The sequence below is a fragment of the Lissotriton helveticus genome, chromosome 10 (assembly GCF_964261635.1).
Source record: "Lissotriton helveticus chromosome 10, aLisHel1.1, whole genome shotgun sequence".
In the NCBI taxonomy this organism is placed as follows: domain Eukaryota; kingdom Metazoa; phylum Chordata; class Amphibia; order Caudata; family Salamandridae; genus Lissotriton; species Lissotriton helveticus.
In genome coordinates, this window is record NC_136071.1 from 674,329,389 (window position 1) to 674,343,519 (window position 14,131).

Genomic DNA, 14,131 nt, shown 5'->3' on the forward strand with positions numbered 1-14,131 from the left:
TCACAACACCCACCGCACCATCGGTCATACGTTTTACCCCATCTACTCTGGAAGCCCCCACGTCTCCTTCAACCATATCACCCAACTCCACTGGACTGACCATCGCTGCATCCTCTTCAACTTCAAGAAACCCACCAAGCACCATCGCACCCAACAGATGCCTCGCCGCTGCTGGAGCAAAGTCACCGAAGACCAGCTAACCACCACCCTCGCCAAGAGCCCACCCTCCGACCCCAACAACCCCAACACTACCGTCCGCAACATCAGACAGTTGATCAACGACTGCGCCAACACCCTCGCCCCGATCAAGAAACCCTCCAACAGTCACACCTGCAAGAAAGCCAACTGGTTCACTGAAGACCTCCGGGCCTCCAAGCAAACCTGCCAATAGCTGGAGAATATCTGGCTCTGTGAACGAACACCTTACAGCCACACAGCCCACAAGAACGCCACCCGCAGACACTATCACCTCATTAGATCCGCCAAAAGGGCCTCCTTCAAAGACCGCCATGACAACAATGTGCAAAACAGCAAAGAGCTCTTCAACATCGTGAAGGAACTCTCCAACCCCAGCTCCAACACCAACGACGTCCCACCTTCGCAAGACCTGTGCGACTCGCTGGCCACCTTCTTCCACTGCAAGATCGCAGACATCCACAACAGCTTCAGCGCCACGACCACCCGGTCAACCACTGAGACCTCCACCCCCCTCGACCACCATCCGCACCAACCGCCTGCTCTCCTGGACCAACATCAACGACGACGACACCATCAAGATGATGAACACCATCCACTCCGGATCCTCGTCAGACCCATGACGACACCACATCTTCAACAAAGCCAGCACAGTCATCACACCCGATCTCCAAAAAGTCATCAACACCTCCTTCGAGACAGCAACCTTCCCGGAGAGCTGGAAGCACGCCGAGATCAACACCTTACTCAAGAAACCCAAGACGGACCCCAAGGACCTCAAGAACTTCTGGCCAATCTCCCTGCTCCCGTTCCCGGAGAAGGTCATTGAGAATGCCGTCAACAAACAACTGACCCGCTACCTCGAGGAGAACAATGTCCTGGAACCTTCCCAGTCCGGATTCCGCAGCAACCACAGCACCGAGACTGCCCTCATCGCCGCCACCGATGACAACAAGGCCCTGCGGGACAACGGAGAAACAGCAGCCCTCATCCTCCTGGACCTGTCAGCCGCCTTCGACACGGGCTGCCACCACACACTACGGACACGCCTCCATGATGCCTGGATCCAAGAGAAGGCCCTGGACTGGACCACCTCCTTCCTCTCTGGCAGAACACAGAGTGTCCACCTTCCCCCCTTCCGCTCCAAAGCCACCGAGATCATCTGCAGCGTACCCCAGGGATCATCCCCCAGCCCAATGCTGTTTAACATCTACATGGCATCGCTCGCCCATGTCGCCCGTCGGACCGACCTCAACATTATCTCCCACACCGAAGACACCCAGCTGATCGTCTCTCTCATCAAGGACCCCCCACACTGCCAAAACCAACCTTCACAAAGGAATGAAGGCCATCGCTGAATGGATGAGAAACAGCCGACTGAAGCTGAACTCGGACAAGATGGAGGTCCTCATCCTCAGATCCACCCCTTTGGCCTGGGATGACTCCTGGTGGCCAACCGCACTGGGAACAGCTCCAACAGACACCGACCACGGTTGCAACCTAGGGGTCATCCTCAACTTCACCCTCTCCATGACTAAACAGGCCAACGCTGTCTCCTCCTCCTGCTTCAGCAACCCACCTCATGCTCCGCAGGATCTACAAGTGGATCCCCACTAAAACAAGAAGAACCATCACCACGGCCCTCGTCAGCTGCAGGTTGGACCACGGAAATGCCCTCTACGCAGGAGCCTTGGACAATCTCCTGAGACGGCTCCAACGCATCCAGAATGCCTCTGCATGCCTGATCCTCAACACCCCTCACCGCAGCCACATCACACCCCACCTGAGAGACCTGCACTGGCTCCCCGTCAACAAGAGGATAACCTTCAAGCTCCTCACCCATGCACACAAGGCACTCCACAACACCGGACCAATGTACCTCAACAGACGACTCAACTTCTACACCCCCACCCGCCAGCTCCCCTCCGCCGACCTCACCCTCGCCACAGTCCCCCACTTCTGAAGAGCAACCTCAGATCGTTCTCCCACCTCGCCACAAAGACCTGGACCACCCTCCTCATCCACCTTCAAACAGTATTGTTAGATTTCGAGTTAGTGAAGCCTTTACCTGCAGAAGTCCAAAGTTATAGATTGAGCCTGTCTGTCTCCTAGGAGATTCTGAACAGGAGAAGCAGCTGCCCAGACCCCACCCCCAGGCGAGCAGAACATTGGCTATTCAGCTACCAGGCAAGTCTGAGCCCTCCTCTCACACCTGCCCAGGCCCGTTAAGGCCTTGCTGGGTGCACCCCAAATCATTCTCCTCCATCTTGTGAGTTGCAGCCTACATGTGCCCCATATTGCAGCCCTCCACAGGGCTTGGTCGCCCCACTCACTGCTGCCGCTCCTGCCTGCCTTTGCCGCCTCCTGCCTGCAGATTCCTTCGCTCGCTGCCCGCTGCTCCTGGGAATTTCCCGCTGCTCCTGGGAATTTCCCGCTGCCCGCTGCTTCTTGGAATTTCCCGCCGCTGCCTCCCTGCGGCCCCGCCCCCCTGTGATTCCATTCGCCGCCCCGCTCCCGCCACCCAGCTGCTCCTCCCTCCCGGCTCCTTACTTATGACGCCCCCAGAGCGACCGCACAGCGGACGCGCGCAGCGGGAGTGCCGATTGAGCGCCGAAGGTGCGCCAAAGGTAAGCCCGTCTGCGCCCGTCCGCGCCTGGCCCGCGCCCAGCGCCAGGACCCCTGGCCCTCCCCGCTGAGGCAAGACGACCCGACTGACCTACGACGCCGCCACTCTCAACGCACTCAATGCCGGCCGGACCCACACCTGCTGCCGAGCCACCCCGAGACGCACCCACGGACCCTTCACCTGCTGCACCTGCAAGTTCACCTGCCTCCGAACCTGCCCCGCACCCGCCAAGACAAACACCAGCAGCAACCACCTCAAGTGCATCCTGATCAACACCCGCTCCGTCCACAGACACGCCGTGGAACTCTGGAACCTCCTCGACGCTACATCACCGGACGTCGCCTTCCTCACGGAAACCTGGATGAACGCCTCTTCTGCACCCGACATCGCCATCGCCATACCGGACGGGTACAAGATCATCAGGAGGGACCGCATCAACCAGACCGGAGGTGGCATCGCCATCGTCCACAGGAACACCATCCGCATCACGACCGACGCCAACGACTCCTTCGCCGCAGCCGAACATCTCCACTTCCAGATTCACACCGACCCTAAGACGACCCTCAGAGGCACCCTCGTCTACAGACCCCCGGGACCACGCACACAATTCAGCGAAGACATCACAGACTTCATCAGCCCGCACGCCCTCCCCTCCACTGACTACATCCTCCTCGGGGACCTCAACTTCCACCTGGAGAACAACAAGGACCGCAACACCACCGCCCTGCTGGAAAACCTCGCCAATCTCGGACTCAAGCAACTGGTCAACACCCCCACCCACTACGCCGGCCACACGCTTGATCCCGTCTTCTCTTCCAGCAAGTACATCACCATCAGCCACGCCACCGGACTCCACTGGACCGACCACAGCTGCGTCCACTTCAGCTTCAAAAGATCCACGACCCACCACCACCCGCAACAGGTACCTCACAGGAATTGGAGCAAGATCACCGCAGACCAGCTCACCACCTCCCTCAGCCAGAGCCCACCCGCCAACACAACGGACCCCAACGAAGCAGCCCGCAACTTCACACAGTGGCTGACCGCCTGCGCCGACGACCTTGCGCCACTAAAGAACCCTCCCAGCAGACCCAGAAGCAAGAAGGCATCCTGGTTCACCGACGACCTCAAGGACTCCAAGAAGACCTGCCGCACCCTCGAGAAAGCCTGGCTCCTCGACCGGACCACCGACAACATGACCGCCCTCAAACACGCTACCCGCAAGCACCACCAGCTCATCCGCACCACCAAGAAGAAATCCCTGAAGGAACGACTGGACAACAACGCCCACGACAGCAAAGAGCTCTTCACTATCGTCAAGGAGTTCTCCAACCCCAGCACCGGCACCAACGACATCACTCCATCACAAGACCTCTGCGACTCCCTCGCCTCGTTCTTCCACCGCAAGATCGCCGACATCCGCAACAGCTTCGGCGCCCCACCCACGCACCCAACCGTCGAACCACCGCCCCCCACCGCCACCCTTCGCACCTGGACCACGGTGACCACCGAAGACACAGCCCGCACGATGAACACCATCCACTCCGGATCACCGACCGACCCCTGCCCACACCACGTCTTCAACAAGGCCGACTCCACCACCGCACCCCAACTCCGGAACATCATCAATGCCTCCTTCAACACCGCCACCTTCCCAGAGAGCTGGAAGCACGTCGAGATCAGCGCCCTCCTGAAGAAACCTACAGCGGACCCCACCGATCTCAAAAACTTCCGCCCCATCTCGCTCCTCCCTTTTCCTGCTAAAGTCATCGAGAAGATCGTCAACAGACAGCTGACCGCCTTCCTCGAGACGAACGGATCCCTCGACCCCTCGCAGTCCGGCTTCAGAGCCAACCACAGCACCGAGACCGCCCTCATCGCAGCCACCGACGACATCCGGACCCTGCTCGACAAGGGGGAAACAGTGGCCCTCATCCTCCTGGACCTCTCCGCTGTGTTTGACACGGTCTGCCACCGCACCCTAGTCCAGCGCCTCAGCAACATCGGTATCCAAGAGAAGGCACTGGAGTGGATCATCTCGTTCCTCGCCGGAAGAACACAAAGAGTCCGCCTCCCCCCGTTTCGCTCCGAGGCCACCGAAGTCATCTGCAGCGTCCCGCAAGGATCTTCACTCAGCCCCACCCTCTTCAACATCTACATGAAACCTCTCACAGCCATCGCACGCCAGCACAACCTCAACATCATCTCTTACGCCAACGACACCCAGCTGATCCTCTCCCTCACCAGAGACCCCGACACCGCCAGAACCTGCCTACACGAAGGGATGAAAGACGTCGCCGAGTGGATTAAGGACAGCCGCCTGAAACTGAACTCGGACAAGACGGAAGTCCTCATCCTGGGATCTTCGCCCTCCGCCTGGGACGACTCCTGGTGGCCCCCAGCCCTGGGCACCGCACCCAAGCCAACCGACCACGCACGCAACCTGGGCTTCATCCTGGATCCCTCCCTCTCGATGACCAGACAAGTCAACGCCGTCTCCTCATCGTGCTTCAACACCCTGCGTATGCTTCGCAAGATCTTCCGCTGGATCCCGACCGAGACCAGGAAGACTGTCACCCAGGCACTCGTCACCAGCCGACTGGACTACGGAAACGCCCTCTACGCCGGAACCACAGCCAAGCTACAGAAAAGACTCCAGCGCATCCAGAACGCCTCCGCCCGACTCATCCTGGATGTCCCCCGATGCAGCCACATCTCCAGCCACCTGAGGAACCTGCACTGGCTCCCCGTCGACAAGAGGATCACGTTCCGGCTCCTCACCCACGCACACAAGTCTCTCCACGACCTGGGTCCCAAGTACCTCAACGACCGCCTGACCTTCTACACGCCCACCCGCCAGCTACGGTCCACCAGCCTCGCCCTCGCAGCCGTACCACGCATCCGAAGAGCCACCGCCGGAGGAAGATCCTTCTCTTACCTGGCTGCCAAGACTTGGAACTCCCTCCCCATCCACCTTCGGCTGACCCAGGACCATCTCGCCTTCAGGAAACAACTCAAGACCTGGCTGTTCGAGCAGTAGCATACCCCTCCCCCCAAGCGCCTTGAGACCCTCCCGGGTGAGTAGTGCGCTATACAAATGGCATGATTGATTGATTGATTGCAGTGAGCAGAGTCCAGGAAGTGGTAAGGAGACAGACTAGTGCTGTATCTTCCCAAGACAAAAAGTTGTTTAAAAAACGATTTTCACTTTCTGTGTTTACTGTCTATGCCTGTGGTTGTTACAATTAAATATTGTAGTTTTAGCCTGCCTGTAATTGCATATTTTATCACCTGTGTTGTGTTTTAAATGTGTGGTTTTCCCTGCCCATGATTGCCTCCATTTACTGTGTTGAATTGTGGGATTTGCAGTCCAACCTCTGTAGTTTGTCCCTCTCATTCATTGGTGACAAATCTGTTTTCCCTCCAAATGTCTCCTTTGCTCTGTGCTTAGACCTGTGTGCTAAAACAGTGCACCCCCAGCCACCATTTTGTGTTCACAAGCCAGTGAGGCCAGCCCCCTGCCTTCCCCCCCCAGCAACAGGGATTTTCTACATCAGAGGGTGCTTCTGTGAGCTGTTTAAACTGTATTTACTGGGGCCTGTGCACTTCGTTTTTTGGCCAGCAGGGGGAGTAAAGCTTTATTCAAACAGTATTGTTAGATTTTGAGTTAGTGAAGCCTTTACCTGTAGAAGACCAAAGTTGTGGATTGAGCCTGTCTGCCTCCTAGGAGATTCTGAACAGGAGAAGCAGCTGCCCAGACCCCTCCCCCACGCCAGCAGACCATTGGCTATTCAGCTACCAGGCAAGTCTGAGCCCTCCTCTCACACCTGCCCAGTCCCCTTAAGGCCTTGTTGGGTGCACCCCAAATCATTCTCCTCCATCTTGTGAGTTGCAGCCTACATGTGCCCCAGATTGCAGTGAGCAGGTCCAGGAAGTGGTAAGGAGACAGACTAGTGCTGTCTCTTCCCAAGACAAAAAGTTGTTTAAAAACACAATTTTCACTTTCTGTGTTTACTGTCTATGCCTGTGGTTGTTACAGTTAAAAATTGTAGTTTTGGCCTGCCTGTAGTTGCATATCTTATCACCTGTGTTGTGTTTTAAATGTGTGGTTTTCCCTGCCCATGATTGCCTCCATTTATTGTGTTGAATTGTGGGATTTGCAGTCCAACCTCTGTAGTTTGTCCCTCTCATTTCTTGGTCACAAATCTGTTTTCCCTCCAAATGTCTCCTTTGCTCTGTGCTTAGACCTGTGTGCTAAAACAGTGCACCCCAGCCACCATTTTGTGTTCACAAGCCAGTGAGGCCAGCCCACCTGCCCCGCTGCCCCCCCCAGCAACAGGGATTTTCTACATCAGAGGGTGCTTCTGTGAGCTGTTTAAACTGTATTTACTGGGGCCTGTGCACTTTGTTTTTGGGCCAGCAGGGGGAGTAAAGCTCTATTCAAACAGTATTGTTAGATTTTGAGTTAGTGAAACCTCTGCCTGCAGAAGTCCAAAGTTGTGGATTGAGCCTGTCTGTCTCCTAGGAGATTCTGAACAGGAGAAGCAGCTTCCAACTCCCTGGCCAGCAAATCTTGTCTGAGGTCGCTGGGACCTTATATGGTCTGCAAGTGGTTGGCACATGTGTACACTGATTGGTGGTTGTATCTGGTGTTTCTATTGGGGTAGGGTTAATGTCCTCATTGGTTAGGCATTTGAGGGTTCTGATTGGTTTCTCGGACTGTGATTCAATCATTGTAGGGTTGGGACTAGGGCTAGGGTTAGTATTTCTATTGGAAGTAGGGACTAGGGCTTCCTATGTTATTGGTTGTTGGGAGTAGGGTGGGACTAGGGCTAGGGTTAGACCTTTAATTGGAAGTAGCTATTTAGGGCTTCTGGTGTGATTGGTTGTTGGACCAGTTGTGGGTCTAAGAGTAGGGTTAGGCTTTCTATTGGAAGTAGGGACTAGGGCTACCTGTACCATTGGCTGCTTGGACTTGGGCTGGGACTAGTGGTAGGGCTAAGGCCTTTATTGGACGTAGAGATCAGGGTTTTTTAACTGATTGGGTGCTTGGACTATGGCTAAGATTGGCTGCAAGGTCCTGGTCTCCTATTGGTTCTAGATGTTAGGGCTAGTGTTGTGATTGGACAGTGTTAGGGCTAGGGTTCCCATTGGCTGAAGGGGTCACCTGATTACTAGGGCTACAAAAAAGGCCAGGCTTAGGGCATCTCAGCCCGGGCGTCGAGGCTAAGGGTGGAGAGGACAAGGGTAGTTGCCTGTTTGAGCCTGTTAAGGGCGGAGAGGACAAGGGTAGTTGCCTGTTTGAGCCTGTTAAGGGCGGAGAGGACAAGGGTAGTTGCCTGTTTGAGCCTGTTCGAGACTGGTCGGGACTAGGGCCAGAAATGCTGCCCTTTTTCTCATTTAACAATACCCACCATACCATCCACAACCACAAACAGAGCAACACACTCACACCAAATATACACCACGCACAACACTATGCACATATTAATGTACCAGCATGCACCACCAACCCAACCAAACCACATCTACACAATCTACTATACCAACTACCACACATATCCACCATCACCCACAAACAGTACACAACTCTATCCTATACCACTAACCAATATACTCATCACTAACACAACGCCAATCAACAGGATACATAACTACATCCCACTCAGACACACTCTCCCTGCTGTAACTACACCTAACAGTCCACCTTTAATCACTAACAAACATATAATGATCCTTCCATCAGTTGCCCAACAAACACCCTCCTCTCCCTTCTACCATAATAACACTAACACACAACACACACACTGCACACCACCACACTTTGTAACTCTTGAAACAAACCAGTCTAAGATAAACACTCTCACCTCTACTTTATTCCCTCCTACACAAAACATACACTCTACTCATAAACACACCACCACCCCCTCTATGTCACAACATCCTCTCACAAACAATACTACACAACCAAATCAGGTGCATGAAACATATACATCGATACAGAAAAGGGGGTGGTGATGAACAGAGTGTCTGAATTAAGCAGACCACTCTTACCCAGTCCAAAGATCAGGGCTTGATCCATCACCGTTATTTATCTCACTGCCCCATCCCAGCTCAGAACCTGGCTATATGCAAATTAGTCTGTCCCTGGCCCAGTGCATCATGGGAACAGGGCAGACCAAACTACCAAGCCAATCCTTCACCAGAAAGGAGACAAGCTACCGGGGACCGGTTTCTGGCATTTCAGCCTCTTCGGCCCGGCTTGCTTGAATCCTGATGGAGCAGTGAGAAAGGGACTCATGTCTGAGTATACCCTGCCACACCTATAGTGGCCAAAAACGATACAGAAAAGGGGGTGGTGATGAACAGAGTGTCTGAATTAAGCAGACCACTCTTACCCAGTCCAAAGATCAGGGCTTGATCCATCACCGTTATTTATCTCACTGCCCCATCCCAGCTCAGAACCTGGCTATATGCAAATTAGTCTGTCCCTGGCCCAGTGCATCATGGGAACAGGGCAGACCAAACTACCAAGCCAATCCTTCACCAGAAAGGAGACAAGCTACCGGGGACCGGTTTCTGGCATTTCAGCCTCTTCGGCCCGGCTTGCTTGAATCCTGATGGAGCAGTGAGAAAGGGACTCATGTCTGAGTATACCCTGCCACACGTATAGTGGCCAAAAACGATACAGAAAAGGGGGTGGTGATGAACAGAGTGTCTGAATTAAGCAGACCACTCTTACCCAGTCCAAAGATCAGGGCTTGATCCATCACCGTTATTTATCTCACTGCCCCATCCCAGCTCAGAACCTGGCTATATGCAAATTAGTCTGTCCCTGGCCCAGTGCATCATGGGAACAGGGCAGACCAAACTACCAAGCCAATCCTTCACCAGAAAGGAGACAAGCTACCGGGGACCGGTTTCTGGCATTTCAGCCTCTTCGGCCCGGCTTGCTTGAATCCTGATGGAGCAGTGAGAAAGGGACTCATGTCTGAGTATACCCTGCCACACCTATAGTGGCCAAAAACGATACAGAAAAGGGGGTGGTGATGAACAGAGTGTCTGAATTAAGCAGACCACTCTTACCCAGTCCAAAGATCAGGGCTTGATCCATCACCGTTATTTATCTCACTGCCCCATCCCAGCTCAGAACCTGGCTATATGCAAATTAGTCTGTCCCTGGCCCAGTGCATCATGGGAACAGGGCAGACCAAACTACCAAGCCAATCCTTCACCAGAAAGGAGACAAGCTACCGGGGACCGGTTTCTGGCATTTCAGCCTCTTCGGCCCGGCTTGCTTGAATCCTGATGGAGCAGTGAGAAAGGGACTCATGTCTGAGTATACCCTGCCACACCTATAGTGGCCAAAAACGATACAGAAAAGGGGGTGGTGATGAACAGAGTGTCTGAATTAAGCAGACCACTCTTACCCAGTCCAAAGATCAGGGCTTGATCCATCACCGTTATTTATCTCACTGCCCCATCCCAGCTCAGAACCTGGCTATATGCAAATTAGTCTGTCCCTGGCCCAGTGCATCATGGGAACAGGGCAGACCAAACTACCAAGCCAATCCTTCACCAGAAAGGAGACAAGCTAACGGGGACCATTTGTTGTAAATAATTTTGTCCACCCAAAGCGTGGAAGGGTATACTCAGATGTGAGTCCCTTGCTCATTGCACCATCAGGATTCAAGCAAGCCGGGCCGAAGACGCCTGAAATGGCAGAAACCGGTCCCCGGAAGCTTGTTTCCTTCCCAGTGTAAGAATTGGCTTTTGTAGTCTGGTCTGCCCTGTTCCCATGATGCACTGGGCCAGGGACAGACTAATTTGCATACAGCCAGGTTCTGAAACTGGGATGGTGCAATGAGCTAAAAAACGGTGTTGGATCTAGCCCTGATCTCTTGACTGGGTGAGAGTACTCTGCTTAATTCAGAGACTCTGTCCATCACCACCATTTGTTGTAAATAATTTTGTCCACCCAAAGCGTGGAAGGGTATACTCAGATGTCAGTCCCTTGCTCATTGCACCATCAGGATTCAAGCAAGCCGGGCCGAAGACGCCTGAAATGGCAGAAACAGGTCCCCGGAAGCTTGTTTCCTTCCCAGTGTAAGAATTGGCTTTTGTAGTCTGGTCTGCCCTGTTCCCATGATGCACTGGGCCAGGGACAGACTAATTTGCATACAGCCAGGTTCTGAAACTGGGATGGTGCAATGAGCTAAAAAACGGTGTTGGATCTAGCCCTGATCTCTTGACTGGGTGAGAGTACTCTGCTTAATTCAGAGACTCTGTCCATCACCACCATTTGTTGTAAATAATTTTGTCCACCCAAAGCGTGGAAGGGTATACTCAGATGTGAGTCCCTTGCTCATTGCACCATCAGGATTCAAGCAAGCCGGGCCGAAGACGCCTGAAATGGCAGAAACCGGTCCCCGGAAGCTTGTTTCCTTCCCAGTGTAAGAATTGGCTTTTGTAGTCTGGTCTGCCCTGTTCCCATGATGCACTGGGCCAGGGACAGACTAATTTGCATACAGCCAGGTTCTGAAACTGGGATGGTGCAATGAGCTAAAAAACGGTGTTGGATCTAGCCCTGATCTCTTGACTGGGTGAGAGTACTCTGCTTAATTCAGAGACTCTGTCCATCACCACCATTTGTTGTAAATAATTTTGTCCACCCAAAGCGTGGAAGGGTATACTCAGATGTGAGTCCCTTGCTCATTGCACCATCAGGATTCAAGCAAGCCGGGCCGAAGACGCCTGAAATGGCAGAAACCGGTCCCCGGAAGCTTGTTTCCTTCCCAGTGTAAGAATTGGCTTTTGTAGTCTGGTCTGCCCTGTTCCCATGATGCACTGGGCCAGGGACAGACTAATTTGCATACAGCCAGGTTCTGAAACTGGGATGGTGCAATGAGCTAAAAAACGGTGTTGGATCTAGCCCTGATCTCTTGACTGGGTGAGAGTACTCTGCTTAATTCAGAGACTCTGTCCATCACCACCATTTGTTGTAAATAATTTTGTCCACCCAAAGCGTGGAAGGGTATACTCAGATGTGAGTCCCTTGCTCATTGCACCATCAGGATTCAAGCAAGCCGGGCCGAAGACGCCTGAAATGGCAGAAACCGGTCCCCGGAAGCTTGTTTCCTTCCCAGTGTAAGAATTGGCTTTTGTAGTCTGGTCTGCCCTGTTCCCATGATGCACTGGGCCAGGGACAGACTAATTTGCATACAGCCAGGTTCTGAAACTGGGATGGTGCAATGAGCTAAAAAACGGTGTTGGATCTAGCCCTGATCTCTTGACTGGGTGAGAGTACTCTGCTTAATTCAGAGACTCTGTCCATCACCACCATTTGTTGTAAATAATTTTGTCCACCCAAAGCGTGGAAGGGTATACTCAGATGTGAGTCCCTTGCTCATTGCACCATCAGGATTCAAGCAAGCCGGGCCGAAGACGCCTGAAATGGCAGAAACCGGTCCCCGGAAGCTTGTTTCCTTCCCAGTGTAAGAATTGGCTTTTGTAGTCTGGTCTGCCCTGTTCCCATGATGCACTGGGCCAGGGACAGACTAATTTGCATACAGCCAGGTTCTGAAACTGGGATGGTGCAATGAGCTAAAAAACGGTGTTGGATCTAGCCCTGATCTCTTGACTGGGTGAGAGTACTCTGCTTAATTCAGAGACTCTGTCCATCACCACCATTTGTTGTAAATAATTTTGTCCACCCAAAGCGTGGAAGGGTATACTCAGATGTGAGTCCCTTGCTCATTGCACCATCAGGATTCAAGCAAGCCGGGCCGAAGACGCCTGAAATGGCAGAAACCGGTCCCCGGAAGCTTGTTTCCTTCCCAGTGTAAGAATTGGCTTTTGTAGTCTGGTCTGCCCTGTTCCCATGATGCACTGGGCCAGGGACAGACTAATTTGCATACAGCCAGGTTCTGAAACTGGGATGGTGCAATGAGCTAAAAAACGGTGTTGGATCTAGCCCTGATCTCTTGACTGGGTGAGAGTACTCTGCTTAATTCAGAGACTCTGTCCATCACCACCATTTGTTGTAAATAATTTTGTCCACCCAAAGCGTGGAAGGGTATACTCAGATGTGAGTCCCTTGCTCATTGCACCATCAGGATTCAAGCAAGCCGGGCCGAAGACGCCTGAAATGGCAGAAACCGGTCCCCGGAAGCTTGTTTCCTTCCCAGTGTAAGAATTGGCTTTTGTAGTCTGGTCTGCCCTGTTCCCATGATGCACTGGGCCAGGGACAGACTAATTTGCATACAGCCAGGTTCTGAAACTGGGATGGTGCAATGAGCTAAAAAACGGTGTTGGATCTAGCCCTGATCTCTTGACTGGGTGAGAGTACTCTGCTTAATTCAGAGACTCTGTCCATCACCACCATTTGTTGTAAATAATTTTGTCCACCCAAAGCGTGGAAGGGTATACTCAGATGTGAGTCCCTTGCTCATTGCACCATCAGGATTCAAGCAAGCCGGGCCGAAGACGCCTGAAATGGCAGAAACCGGTCCCCGGAAGCTTGTTTCCTTCCCAGTGTAAGAATTGGCTTTTGTAGTCTGGTCTGCCCTGTTCCCATGATGCACTGGGCCAGGGACAGACTAATTTGCATACAGCCAGGTTCTGAAACTGGGATGGTGCAATGAGCTAAAAAACGGTGTTGGATCTAGCCCTGATCTCTTGACTGGGTGAGAGTACTCTGCTTAATTCAGAGACTCTGTCCATCACCACCATTTGTTGTAAATGAAACATATACATCAGCACCCCTTTTCACCACACCTCAAAAGCAAAACATATCACACACACCAGCACAACAAGATCTTCAGAGCGCAACACCTCATAATACCTACCATCACAAAATACATACATATACCCACCTTTCAAAGCACACAAAGGAACAAACTCCAATGCCAACCCACAAAGCAATACATGGAATAGGACCACTCTTCATCAGGAATAAAATCACCAAACACATTCAACAAAGGAGCCTCCGCTCTAAAGGAGCATCTCGCCTCAAAATTCCACCATACAAGAAAAAAACCATGGGTGGCACATCCTTCTCTGTTCAAGCAGCCAAACTATGGAACTCTTTACCCCAACATAAGATCCACCGACAACCACCTTATCGTCAGAAAACTACTCAAGATCTGGCTCTTCCCCACATAAGCACCATACAGAAACAGAAATGTACAGCATATCCCTCTGTATATAAGCATTTGTTTTCATTACAGATATGTACCTATCTTTGTGTATTACTTTATAAAACATGTAAAATAATTATGTTGTTAAGAGAAAATAATAATAATAATAATA